The sequence below is a fragment of the Crinia signifera genome, chromosome 11 (genome assembly GCF_055691185.1).
Source record: "Crinia signifera chromosome 11, ASM5569118v1, whole genome shotgun sequence".
In the NCBI taxonomy this organism is placed as follows: Eukaryota; Metazoa; Chordata; class Amphibia; order Anura; family Myobatrachidae; genus Crinia; species Crinia signifera.
This window is the reverse complement of record NC_139227.1, coordinates 4,786,488-4,799,705: the sequence shown is the minus strand read 5'-3', so window position 1 is coordinate 4,799,705 and position 13,218 is coordinate 4,786,488. Positions and strand designations below refer to the sequence as shown.

Below are 13,218 nucleotides of genomic sequence, written 5' to 3'. Positions count from 1 at the left end.
TCCTGTATTTGTATATATGTATATTCAGAAAAGCAAATAAATCAATGCATCTTCTTGAATCACCTTAAGACATTTACAGTTCGCTAAACAAATATTGTGACCTGGCCCTGACCTATAAGTTACTTTGCATCATTTGATAAAGTGGCAGCTGACCTCAGCATATTTGGCACTTGCGGAGACTGCCTGCTTGCCTCTATTGTATGTACTCTAGACTCTTGTTGTTCTGCATATTGGGCGAGTCGTATTGTAGTAGAAACTAATAGTCAAAATATGGACAAGATAAATATGGATAGTCGTAAAAGGGAAAAGGGGGGAAGGTGGGAAGTGACTGCCGCACAGGTAGCAAATATAATAGAAAACAGACATGTACAGAATTATATTATTGTGATCCACTGTACTGATGAATTATGATTTTAATATCGGTATCACTGTAGTGGAGGTGCTCCCCAGAGAGTAATGGTTAGTTAGAACAAGATAGGAAAGAAAGTACTCTCTCTTTGTGGGGGCACGCTTTTTGTTAAATTTAAAACTTAGCTTTTAATTATTATTAGATAAGAAAAAGAAATGTCACAAAACTACATAACAGACAGCACAACGAAGAACATATACGTGCAAATTTGCACAGTTTAACCTTTCTAAATTAGTGATACGATGTCACTAAAAGTTTAACAACACGCGAAAAATATATAGGAAAAAGTACTATATCCAAAGCACTATATCGTACAGTGTGTAGGAGATACAGTAGTGTGGTATGGTTCTCAGTAGCTGCCGCAATCGGCTAAGGTGTGACTAATATAATAATTTGAAAGCCACCACTCAAAAAAGAGTCTAAAAAAATGATACAGTGTATTGACAAGATCTGTAATATGACCCTCAATCAGTACATGTCTCACAAAACATTTAATTCCTACTGTATCAAAGAGAGACTATGTTACTACACAACAACTTTAAACACACTTGGCTGTTGAATTCTGTTCCTGTAGATTTTCAACAGAAAGATATAGTGATGTTACAATTTGAAAGTATATAGATAAAGGTACTATATCGTACAGTGTGTAAGAGATATGGTGGTATGGTATGGTTTCTCAGTCACTGCCGCAATCGGCTTATATGTTCTTCGTTGTGCTGTCTGTTATGTAGTTTTGTGACATTTCTTTTTCTTATCTAATAATAATTAAAAGCTAAGTTTTAAATTTAACAAAAAGCGTGCCCCCACAAAGAGAGAGTACTTTCTTTCCTATCTTGTTCTAAATATGGATAGTCGAAAAGCTTCTAAAATTGAAATGAGGTGATGTTTCCCATAGTAACCAATCAAATGCTGTCTATCCTCGTTTAGTTTTTTTAGGTTTTATTACTATATGACTCTAATGAGGATGATGTTGATGATTTTGTTTGTGTAAGTCAGCTACCAGTTGCATAAGTTCTTGCCCATTATGAAAAAAAAGAAAGCGATTGGTTAAGGAATTATTTCTACACAAATCTTAAATGTTAACCATCTAGGAACCTATTGTAAGTATTGTAATTTGCAGCAAGTTAATGAAATTAATTTTATAAGATATAATGTAATTTATACCCTCCTCATAAGTAATCGGAGAAAGCCCTTCCAAAAAAAGGATTGTGGGAGCCCAAACAAACCAAGCACTTCAGCCCCAAAAGTGGCAGTCCCTGTTGCTCATGTGCTACTTTATTATTAAACTGTACATGTCCTACTTTTTAATATCTAACATAGTGCAATTGAATTGAAGGGCAATTGAATCTTGTACCACTTTGTTTTTATAATAGGCTATATTTTTTTTGGGGGGGGGGGGGGGGGGGGCATTGGAGAAATTCTTTACATTACTAATTGCAATGATTTTTTGAACAGAACACAACAAATGTTGTGTGTTTGTGCTGCTGCTTTGTTTCTAAGTTTAGTTAACCAGCCTTTGGCCAATATTGGTTCAGTTAGTTGTAAGATTGTCAAAATAGAGAGGAAATGTTATTTCCTCTCTATTTTGAGAGGGGATTATGCGGGCACTGGCGCTGTGTGAGAGGTGCTCGCTAGGCTTGATAGGGATGCCAGGAACAGAGCTGCAGCTCCCAGGGACAGTACGGTGACGGCTAATTACGCAGGGCTGCCGTGGAGACACTATGCTTACTACGCTAGGCAGGCTTTGGGCTACGCAGACAACGTAGCTTAGGCTGCCGCCGTGAAACTACACAAGTAAGGCAGCCGTTGGGCTACGTTAATAATGTACCTTCAAACGTAGCGTAAGCTGCCACCGTGAAACTACACAAGTACCATAAAAAAAGTCTATAGGTGCCAGGGCACTCAAAATTCATTAATAATAAAAGCAGGGTTTTGCTAGCTATATACTGAGCGTATCCTACTCACACAGACAAGAGTAGTAATATGTCTGTAAAGGTTTCTTTAGAAATCCTAAGGGTCACCTCATGAGGAAATAGCAGGAGTGTAATCACCAATATAAAATTCTCCTTTTAAGGTGCATACCATACTCACACAGCCAATCACTGTGGTCCTCTTATAAAGGTATCTTTATAGTGATGATACTTCTAGTCATTTCTTAGTATGTCACCCTCGATTGGGGAGGTGTGGAACATATATGGAAGAAATTAGAAGGTTTACTCTGATTCCTGATGTCTTGCAAGAGCCAGTTCAGATGTTGCTCTCTCACAGCACTCCCCCCTTCAGCAACCTCCACTAAAAGTAACCCTACACTAATTATAGCACTAAGGATAAGCATTCCTACCACCATTAATTAGTCCTTGAGACGAAAGTTAGCACTAAATGTAATTTTACACTAAATAAACTACTAAGGATATGTATCCACAAAGTATAAAATAGATTTGCACAGTTTAGAAGTGGAGAAGACCCCAAAAGGGTTGAGTAGACAATAATCCTGGGAAAGTAAAGTGGCCAAATTAGTTATAACCATTATAGCCCAGTAGATCAGCGAATATATAGGCAACTATGTAGGGAAATCTAGGAATCCACAATTAAAGATAGAAACTTTTTATTAAGGTACTCTGCAATGCCAGTTCTATCAAGCGGGGGTGGGGGGGGGGGTGGGTGGGTTGGTGGGTGCGGGGTGGGTGGGAGGTGGGGTCGAGGGGGGATTGTATATTTTTGATGTAACTACATGAAATGCAAATGTAAAATGTTATTAAAAATGTTTTATGAGAGGCCCCAAAGCGAGCAATTCTATGTTTAATCATGCAAAAATAAAGATTATATATAAAAAAGAACCTCCACTCTACGAAATGATTAGATGGCTCAGGAATATGGATTTCTTTTTGTCTGGGCGATGGCTATGTACTCGCAGTGAACTGCAAATTTGCAGATCAGCAATCAAGTCTGAATCAGGCCCCAAATTCCTAAAAGTTCAAGAACTATGCAATTCGGGTTTATTATGTATGGTGCATGCAAACATTCACATTTCTGGCACAAGTTCTGCAATAAAACAAAAAAGAAATGAACCATGGGAACATCCATATTGCACTGCAGTTGAGGGCAGATTAAAAATGTTCATAGAAATTAGATAAGAGATAAGTTTCACACCATCTGAAAGCTGAATCATTACATACACACACCCTTCTTTACACCTCTGTCTTATACTATCCCAGTGCCTTTCCCCTATACACACCCTGCCACTTCTTCTGTTCACCCCTTGCCCCAGTTAACACTGCAAACTCGGTTAACATAAGGACGCTCTATTTCATCCATCTCTCCTGTGCCATTTGTACATCAGTTCCTCTTTTTGTGTATTGCATTGTTGGTGAAGGGGAAAGAATCCTTCACATTGGTATTTAGACTATAATAGCTGATTGCACGAATTCGGTATGGAATCCCGGTGGTCGGAATCCCGGCGGCCAAAATCCAGACGCCGGAATCCCGACCGCCGATATCCTGACAAGGGGGGACGTGGATCGCCCCCCCTGCGGGCCACGCAGCGGTCCTGGTGCCTCGCTACGCTCGGCACTGTTATGTCAGCACTGCCATTTGGGTCTTGTGTGGTCTGCAGTGCCTCTGGTTACTCAGAGGTGCTGCTGTTATTATTTGCATCCTGCAGTGCCTCTGTGTGGCCAGGGGTGCTGCTGTTTGGCCCTGCATGCAGGGTTGTGGTTTCTGAGGACAGTCCCAGCTGGTGTAATCAGCTGGGCTGGGCTGTTCTCAGAGTGCCATCCCCAGCTGCAGCACATGTGAATAATTGTGGGTTTGTCTCTATGTGCTGCAGCCATTGGTCTGGGCTTCCTTTAAAAGAGGCATTGGCTCTGAGCTCAGGGCCTTTGATAGTTCTCTGTTAGTTCTCTGTTTGTTAGCTTCCTGTTAGTTTGCTGAGAGCTTTCTTATGCCATGTCCTGTATCCTGAGTCCTGAGTCCTGTATCCTGAGTCCTGTATCCTGAGTCCTGTAATCGTGTTTTTGTCTTGTATCCTGAGTCCTGTAATTGTGTTTTTGCATCTGTTCCTGTAATTGTATCCTGTACCGTGTACCTGTTCCTGATCTACGATAAAGCAGTGAGTTCCATCCATCCTGCCTCTGTCTGTCTGTGCCTCCAGCAATTATACCTATCGTGCTGTCCAAAGGGACTCCTAACAGGCACCCTAATATATTCTCCCTCTATGGGTGTCGTGGACACCTACGGAGGGAGAAAGTTTCGGGATTTCGATGGTCGGGATTCCGGCGTCGGGATTTTGACCACCGGGATTCCGTCTGCCGGGAAATTGACCGCATCCGGATTGCACACCAGTGTTATACTTCTATTTCTTTGCAAGAAGAAATTAAGATAAATATGTATTGTAATATATTTAATAAAATTGAACAAATTGAACTCACAAATCATGCTAAATTTAGAAGTGTTCAATATTTATACTGTTTCTTATCTTCTCATTCTTCATCATTACATCGTTTTATTAAAAAAAATGATAACTTAAAAGATATAACAATTCTAACTCTAAATATATAATAAGCAAAATATCATGGGATATTTCTTAACCCAAATAACTCCTTCCATATAAAATGGTGACCAAACACAAGTTTCAAACATTTAACCTATCTAAATATAATATACCATACACACTAAAACCTATGCCAAACGAGCTTATTAAAATAGCATTTAATTGGATAATAATTAAACTCTGCTCATTGTAATTTAATTCAGTAATCTTTTGATACGTTAACTGACAGAATATTTAGTTTAGAACAGTATTTATAAAGAGTGGCAGATTTGCAAAGCTCCTTTGTAATATTTCCGGTTGTGAAGATTTTTATAAGGATGTATCACACCTAATGAGTATGTTCACTTCATAAATTCATTGCCATTTTTATCATTTAATAAAACTGGAAGTCCTTATCCATTTTATGAAGAAAAAAAAGCACAAAAAAACAAAACATGAAGCCTTGGTGAAATTCATTAAATAAGCATAAAAAATTCATTAAACTAGAGAATTGCATTCACGGATGCTTTGATGCAAATGCCCTTTAAGCAAAGCAAAAACTCCATATTGGGTTAACCTTTTGTGTTCTGATATTTCTTGATAGAGAGAGAAAATGAAAAATAGTTACATAACTTCTGCTTGGCTTAACACGTTAAAATCTGACTTTAAGTGTATTTTTTTCTTTTAAACCTCAGATCAATAATTATAACAAAAAAAGGCCATTACAGTATATTAAAAGAAAAAGTCTAAAAGGCAATTTAGAATTAATTTAAGTAACATTTTTGCGATACTACATTCTCAATCTGCCCATGACACCAGGAAAGGGCATAAGGTCATTTTAGTAGAATTAGCAGACACAACTGCAGGAAAAGACACAAAAACTGCTGCGACTGTATCCAACTCAAAATTAGTCCCTTTGTGGATGGATCCCGCCCCTTCAACAGACCCCAAGATTTAACAGACCATGTCTTAATGAAACATCCCAAGCTGATTTTTCATCCAAATATGCTCCTGCTTGATAACCTAATACCGAAATCCTGCAGCATAAACTAATAATATTGCATCAAATAGGAGTAATATATTATTAATGACCCACAGGAGCACACATCGTACGTTGTGTTAAGGGGCGGTTTGGGACTGCAATCCAGCCCGGGAAAAAACTCTGGCAGCAGCCCGGGTGGAGGGGGAGCTGGTACTGGCGGTGGCGGCAGGCCTGGGGGGGTGCTGGCGGCAGGGGTATGTAATTGGGGGGGTAGGCGGGGTCATATGTAATGTTGGGTCATGAAGGCCCATGGGTGGTGCTGTGCGCTATAGCGCATGTGTAGCAGCTCTCCCATGGCCAGACAGTCCAGGGAGGGCGCACAGATGGCTGTTTTTACGGAGATTTGGGACGGCACACCGGGAAATGGCCCGGTTTCCCGGTGGGCCAATCCGCCCCTGGTTGTGTTCAGCGTGCGCAGTGGGTGATAAAATGAACGATAACACTCAGCAGAGCTAAAATGAGCTATATCATGCATTTTTCTTCCAGTATTTACTGGATTCTTTGATTCCTCAGACCCAGCATAATTGGATTGGGTATTCTATAGCTACCTTCTCCGCCATCCTTGTAACAACAATGCAGGACTCCTTGCTTATCTAGGATGGACTGTCATTCATCAAGCTGGAAACATTTTTTCATAGCTGGTTATTATTCTGGGTAATATCATTTGTTCTTAACCATTTGTGGATCAAAATTGGCTTTATTTTCAATTCTTCTAGCACTAACTTTGAGTGATCCTTTTAACTGTTGAAATTATCCTCACTATTAATATTTTCCTTTTGTTACTATTATTTTTTTTTTAATCTGTTTTTATTGGGAAAATTCTTAGAAATGGCCAAATATAGGCCCATAACAGTGCAAATTAAAATATAGCAATTAAATAGAAAAATACAGTAGATATACACTTTAGGTTAGTGCAGAACAATAATCAAGGGTCTTTCATATCTAATACAATATAATATCAATATTTCAATAGCAAATAAAAAAGAAAAGTAATGAAGTAGATACAAAGGTGGAGGGAAGGGCATAGAAGTGGGAAGGGAATCACTGTGTATTTACACTACTAAGAATGATAATCAGGTGTCCCTTTACAGGTTAGCCAGCTCTGCTAGATGGATACAAAGTCAGATGAGGGTGATCTCATGAATGAGGTCAAATCTTCCGTTAAAATATAAGTATTTATCGTCTGGATCCACCAAGAGACAGGAGGTCAAATAAACTATCTCCAATAGCAGGGTATAGTCGCTCTTGCAGCATTCATCAATCGGTGAAGTAGCCTTTTTATATATCAAAATAGGTATGTCTATTAAATTAAATAGCCAAAATTCAGCGAGGAAAGACCAATAATGGTGTTAGTCACTTCCCAAACAATCTGCCAAAAAATCAGTATTGGGCAAGTCCACCAGATATGGACCGGGTGCCAATCTCTTGGTCACATCTCCAGCATGAGGAAGATACATTTGGAAACATTTTATGTATTTGTACTGGGCATCTATACCAGAGAGCTACCATTTTAAACGTATATACGTGTCTGGTATATTATTAGAGGAAATATAGTCGGTGATGGTCTAAAGGAGGGTATTTTTCATTCAGGGATCTTGCAGCAGGAATTCATTAAAACGCCATGTCCATGGCCTGGGAGGTGCATTAGCAAATCCTACCAAAGCATAAAATGGAGCATGGTCAGACCACATCATTTGGCCTATATGACTGTTGCAGTGGCGTAACTATAAATTTTGCTCCCCCCTGCCAAAAAACTTTCTGGCGCCCCCCCCCCCCCAAATAGTGCACCTACACTATATGCGACTTACCTTAGGACCCCCTTTCACAATATGACACAATGTGTAACGACATATCTCACGTATGTGTGTGTGTGTGTATATATATATATATATATATATATATATATCACACACACACACACACAAACAACATGTGTGTTATGTAAATTGTGCTTACCTGCCATAATTCTTGTTTCTGTTGGTCACTTTTAATGGCAGCCACCAGCCATGGATGGGGGAGGCGCAGGCACACATGAGGATGAGGAGGTAGCAGATGTACAGATGAGGAAGGACGAGTGGGGAGAGGGGTGCCTAGAGGGACAAATGTAGATTGTGGCAGAGGTAAAGAAATGAAAGAGGCATGGATATACAGATGGAGCCCCTGCCATCCTTGGCCGGGGCTCGCCAGACCCTCCCCGCTGGCGAGCGCTGGCGGCAGGGGCTACACTGAACTGGGACGCGCGTGCGTTTCACACGCGCACACGTCCCAGTCTCTCGGCGGGGACACTGCATGTCCCTGCCCCTCTCCACTTCAGGGAGATGGGCAGGGTTAGGGGGACGCTCGGGGTGGGGGGTTTGAGGGCAACGGGGGCGGGGACCGAAGGCAGGCTCCGTTGCCCATTTGTAGAAAGTACCAAAGACCTTACAAAATATATTGAAAGTCTTGCATGCTCATCAACTTCTCATCCATGCACACACCCTGCCTATTCAATTTTCCTTCACGGCCCACTACTACATTTTTCATTTAATTTCCCTATTCCCACATTTTTCTTCACATGTCTCCCCTGCCCATCACAATTATCCTCAATTGTCCCCACATGCCCCCTGCTCATGATATTTGTGTTACCTGTCCATATTTTTAATAACATGCCCCCACCTCCCACCATTCACATTTTTCATCATAATGTTAGCACATTTCCTCCTTGCCAATCATTTGTCATCAGAATTTTATGACATTCCATTTCCCACCCCTCTTAGCCATTATACCTACAATATCTTATTCACTCTTTACATGATGCACACCCTGCACACAAGTCCCCCCCCCCCCTTTATTCCCACTACATACCTCAGTTTCTGCTGTGTCTACTCTTTACTAACTGTAGCTGCTGTGTAAATATATGTATGACTGCAGCTTCAGCTTCCATTACTGCTAGTAGTGCAAATGGTCTGAGGGGAGAGCAGGGGCATTCACACACATAGCACACATTCACACACATAGCATACATTCACACACATACTGTAGCATACATTCACACACACACACACTCACACCATGTACAGACACCAACATAACATAGATACACACACACATCAGATACACACACACACACACACACACACACACACACACACAAGCACAGCATAACTTCAAACACATAGCATACACACAAAAAAGATACACAGCATGTACAGAAGACACACATAGCAAACATACACACAGAATACATAAACACAGCATGTACACAGTCACACACACACATAGAATACATACACACATGCATACAAGCACACACACAGCATATACACACAAACATACCACCTCCAAGTCCTCCCCCACTCCCTCAAACTTCAGCAAAGTGTACCACTACCTACAGTAGTACTGTACCTACTCAGCTGCTGGCCACAAGATTCCAGGGCAGGCCTTCTCTCGTACAGGACAGTCACAGGACACGCTGGAGGCTGGAGCTTAGAGGATCTGCAGTGCACACTAGCTCCCTCTATCTGCAGCCAGCGGCAGCCTGTCTCTATGACACTCGGAGCTTAGCTGCCGTCAGAGGGGAGAGAGAGTTCCTGCTGCCGGCGCTGCTGACTGACAGCGCGTCCCGACCCAGTCCCTGCACTGCACTGTGGGGTATGAGGGTGCAGGCGCCCCCGCTGCCCCCGCTCCCCCAAGCGGCCGCGGGGGTTGCCTCAGGCTAGTTACACCCCTGGACTGTTGGGAAACAATTAATGCGAGAGTACATGGAGTGGGGAGGAGAAAAGAACATGTAGTCCCTAACTGAGGGTGATAAATCAACAGTTGGTGCTCATGTAACAATTGGAAAACCTTACGATGGTCTCTAAGAGAAACTCGAGAAGACTGAGACAGTCTAACTCAGAATCAAGGGACTAGTATTACACCTCTTTGCGTGTGAACCAGAATAACACCCTATATCCCTTAACTATATTCCTAAAATGTTCCGGATTCAGCCCAGTCAGCACTGCAGTGTCATCACTCCGAATCCTACCCAGTCATCACTACAGTCCTATTGCAGATCACTATTGGTTCCATCCCAAAAGTTCCTCACTATTGGTACCAGTCCGATAATACTCACCACTGAGAGTGGAATTTAACACAGAGTTCTGTGCTGTTTCACAAGCATTATGCCAATTCCTGTTCAGTTTCTGAAAAGAAAATGAATGAATTCTCAGTTAGCCATACATTTATCATGAGCGGGGACGTTTGCATGAGATCTGCTGTGGTCTTTGGAGAAATCTAAAGCCAATAACAATTTACTTAAAGGCATTTAACATCCCCATGTTGGATTTTTTTTTATTGGGATCTCTAGATGCCAACAACCAGAAATAGAGGCCTAGAGGATCCTCAGAGACATTTAAGTATAGCCTTCCTTTGGAGACAAAACTTATACTGATGGCTAGAAAAAAATTGGCTGTGTAATACATTAGGAAAACAACTCAGCTTTTACATTATAATTAATTGAAAAGGTTGAAAGTCTACAATGTTTTATTGATCGTTCTAAACATGTATTTGCCTTGTATACACAAGGTAACATGGTGGAACATGAAACATAGGGGGACATTTACCAAAATGGATTCGTAGAAAAAAGGTGTATTCGTAGGGAGAAATACACCTTTTTTTTACGAATTTGTATTTTCGGGATTTACAATCCCAAAAATACAACAATTCGTAGTCCTAAAGATGGAACATTCGTATTTGTAGTTACAAATACGAATGTCTACACCATCGATAGGATACGACAGAAATCACCATTCAAAAGAATGGTGGTTTCTGATTTACTAAGCAGCCGTACTGACAATACGGCTGCTTAGTGGTGTGAAACACCCACGCAAATACGACAGGAAAATAGAACACCATTTTCATGTCGTATTTGCGTTTTTGCCTGCACGGATCAGTCAGATCCGTGCAGGCTTCGGTGTAAAAAAATAGAAAAATAAATAAATTAAAAAAAAAAACGGCGTGGGGTCCCCCCCACAGCCGAAACCAGCACCAGGCTGAAGGAGCCGGGGCCGGTAATTAAAAATCAGGGAGCCCGACAAATAGGGGTTCCCCGATTTTTAACAACCAGCCCCAGGCTCCAGGTCCGGGGCTGGTTCCCAAAATACGGGGGACAAAATGAGTAGGGGTCCCCCGTATTTTAAGAACCAGCCCCAGGCACAACCAGCCGGCAGGGTAATGTCACAGCCGGGGGACACTTATAATATAAGGTCCCGCGGCCAAAACATTCTCCCTACCGACCAGTCAGCCTGGCCAGGGGCCCTGGGGGAGTGGGGACCCCCCCAATAAAGGGGTCCCCCCCCTCCAGGACTTACCTGACCAGGCTGAAGCCTGGTGCTGTCCCCGGTGACCCTGGAGCGGTGGTCACCGGGCTGATGGTATTGTGTTAAAAATAGATAAACCATTGTTTTTTACTGTGGCACTACAAGTGCCAGCAAGCCTCCCCAGCAAGCTGGGACTTGGAGAACCACAAGTCCCAGCCTGCTGGGCATTAAAGGGCCCGCTGGCACTTGTAGTTCTACAGTTAAAAAAATAGTGCACAAAACACACTGACACACTTTTAAAATAAAACTTTATTACACACAAAGCCCACACATACTGATACTTACCTATCTTCTTCCCATAGGTCGCCCTGATGTCCTGTGTCGTCTTCGGGATCCATGTCGACGTCCTTCTTCATGTCGACGTCGCTGTCGGCGATGGTGTCCCCGTCCGGATCCGAAGAAATCCATTTGGGAAGCTGTGGAAGGAAACCATACTCACCTGTCCCAGCGCGACGTAGTCCAGGTAAGGGTCTTTGCAAAAAAACAAACCGACAGCCCCGAAACCAAACCGGACACGACGGAGACACACGGTGTGTTTACATCGTGCGGCTCCGCCTCCCGAATGCCGCTATTGGCCGCCTTGCGGCCTAGCGGCCAATCAGGAGCCGCTAGGCCGCAAGGCGGCCAATAGCGGCATTCGGGAGGCGGAGCCGCACGATGTAAATAAACACACGTGCGTCTCCGTCAGAGTCCGGTTTGGTTTCGGGGCTGTCGGTTTGTTTTTTTGCAAAGACCCTTACCTGGACTACGTCGCGCTGGGACAGGTGAGTATGGTTTCCTTCCACAGCTTCCCAAATGGATTTCTTCGGATCCGGACGGGGACACCATCGCCGACAGCGACGTCGACATGAAGAAGGACGTCGACATGGATCCCGAAGACGACACAGGACATCAGGGCGACCTATGGGAAGAAGATAGGTAAGTATCAGTATGTGTGGGCTTTGTGTGTAATAAAGTTTTATTTTAAAAGTGTGTCAGTGTGTTTTGTGCACTATTTTTTTAACTGTAGAACTACAAGTGCCAGCGGGCCCTTTAATGCCCAGCAGGCTGGGACTTGTGGTTCTCCAAGTCCCAGCTTGCTGGGGAGGCTTGCTGGCACTTGTAGTGCCACAGTAAAAAACAATGGTTTATCTATTTTTAACACAATACCATCAGCCCGGTGACCACCGCTCCAGGGTCACCGGGGACAGCACCAGGCTTCAGCCTGGTCAGGTAAGTCCTGGAGGGGGGGGACCCCTTTATTGGGGGGGTCCCCACTCCCCCAGGGCCCCTGGCCAGGCTGACTGGTCGGTAGGGAGAATGTTTTGGCCGCGGGACCTTATATTATAAGTGTCCCCCGGCTGTGACATTACCCTGCCGGCTGGTTGTGCCTGGGGCTGGTTCTTAAAATACGGGGGACCCCTACTCATTTTGTCCCCCGTATTTTGGGAACCAGCCCCGGACCTGGAGCCTGGGGCTGGTTGTTAAAAATCGGGGAACCCCTATTTGTCGGGCTCCCTGATTTTTAATTACCGGCCCCGGCTCCTTCAGCCTGGTGCTGGTTTCGGCTGTGGGGGGGACCCCACGCCGTTTTTTTTTTTATTTATTTATTTTTCTATTTTTTTTTACACCTTGCAGCCTGCACGGATCTGACTTGATCCGTGCAGACTGCTAGAAATAATTCGTATTAGCGGCCGTATATACGGCCGCTAATACGAATCATTACACCATCGGAGGGTTACAAAGCAGTCGTATCTGACTGCTTTGTAAATCCCCCTCCGGAACACGACTTTGCATACGACTTAAACAGTCGTATGCAGTCGTAGGGAAACAACCAATACGAAAAACTAGGTTTTTCATATTGGTAAATTTCCCCCATAATCTTACATTTAGATTATAATAGCTATGTTTAATGATAAAT

At 43.0% G+C, this 13,218-nt stretch overlaps 1 long non-coding RNA gene across 1 annotated transcript in view; it reads right to left on the bottom strand.

The window, feature by feature from the left end:
* LOC146045343 (uncharacterized) overlaps nucleotides 1-9,520 on the bottom strand; it is a 33,530-nt gene extending 24,010 nt beyond the window's left edge. The window contains exons 1-2 of the long non-coding RNA XR_014465419.1: nucleotides 9,364-9,520; nucleotides 7,936-8,069 (exon numbers count right to left, since the gene is read on the bottom strand). This is a non-coding gene — a long non-coding RNA (uncharacterized LOC146045343). The remainder of the gene's footprint in view (nucleotides 1-7,935; nucleotides 8,070-9,363) is intronic.
* Between the last annotated feature and the right edge of the window lie 3,698 nt (nucleotides 9,521-13,218).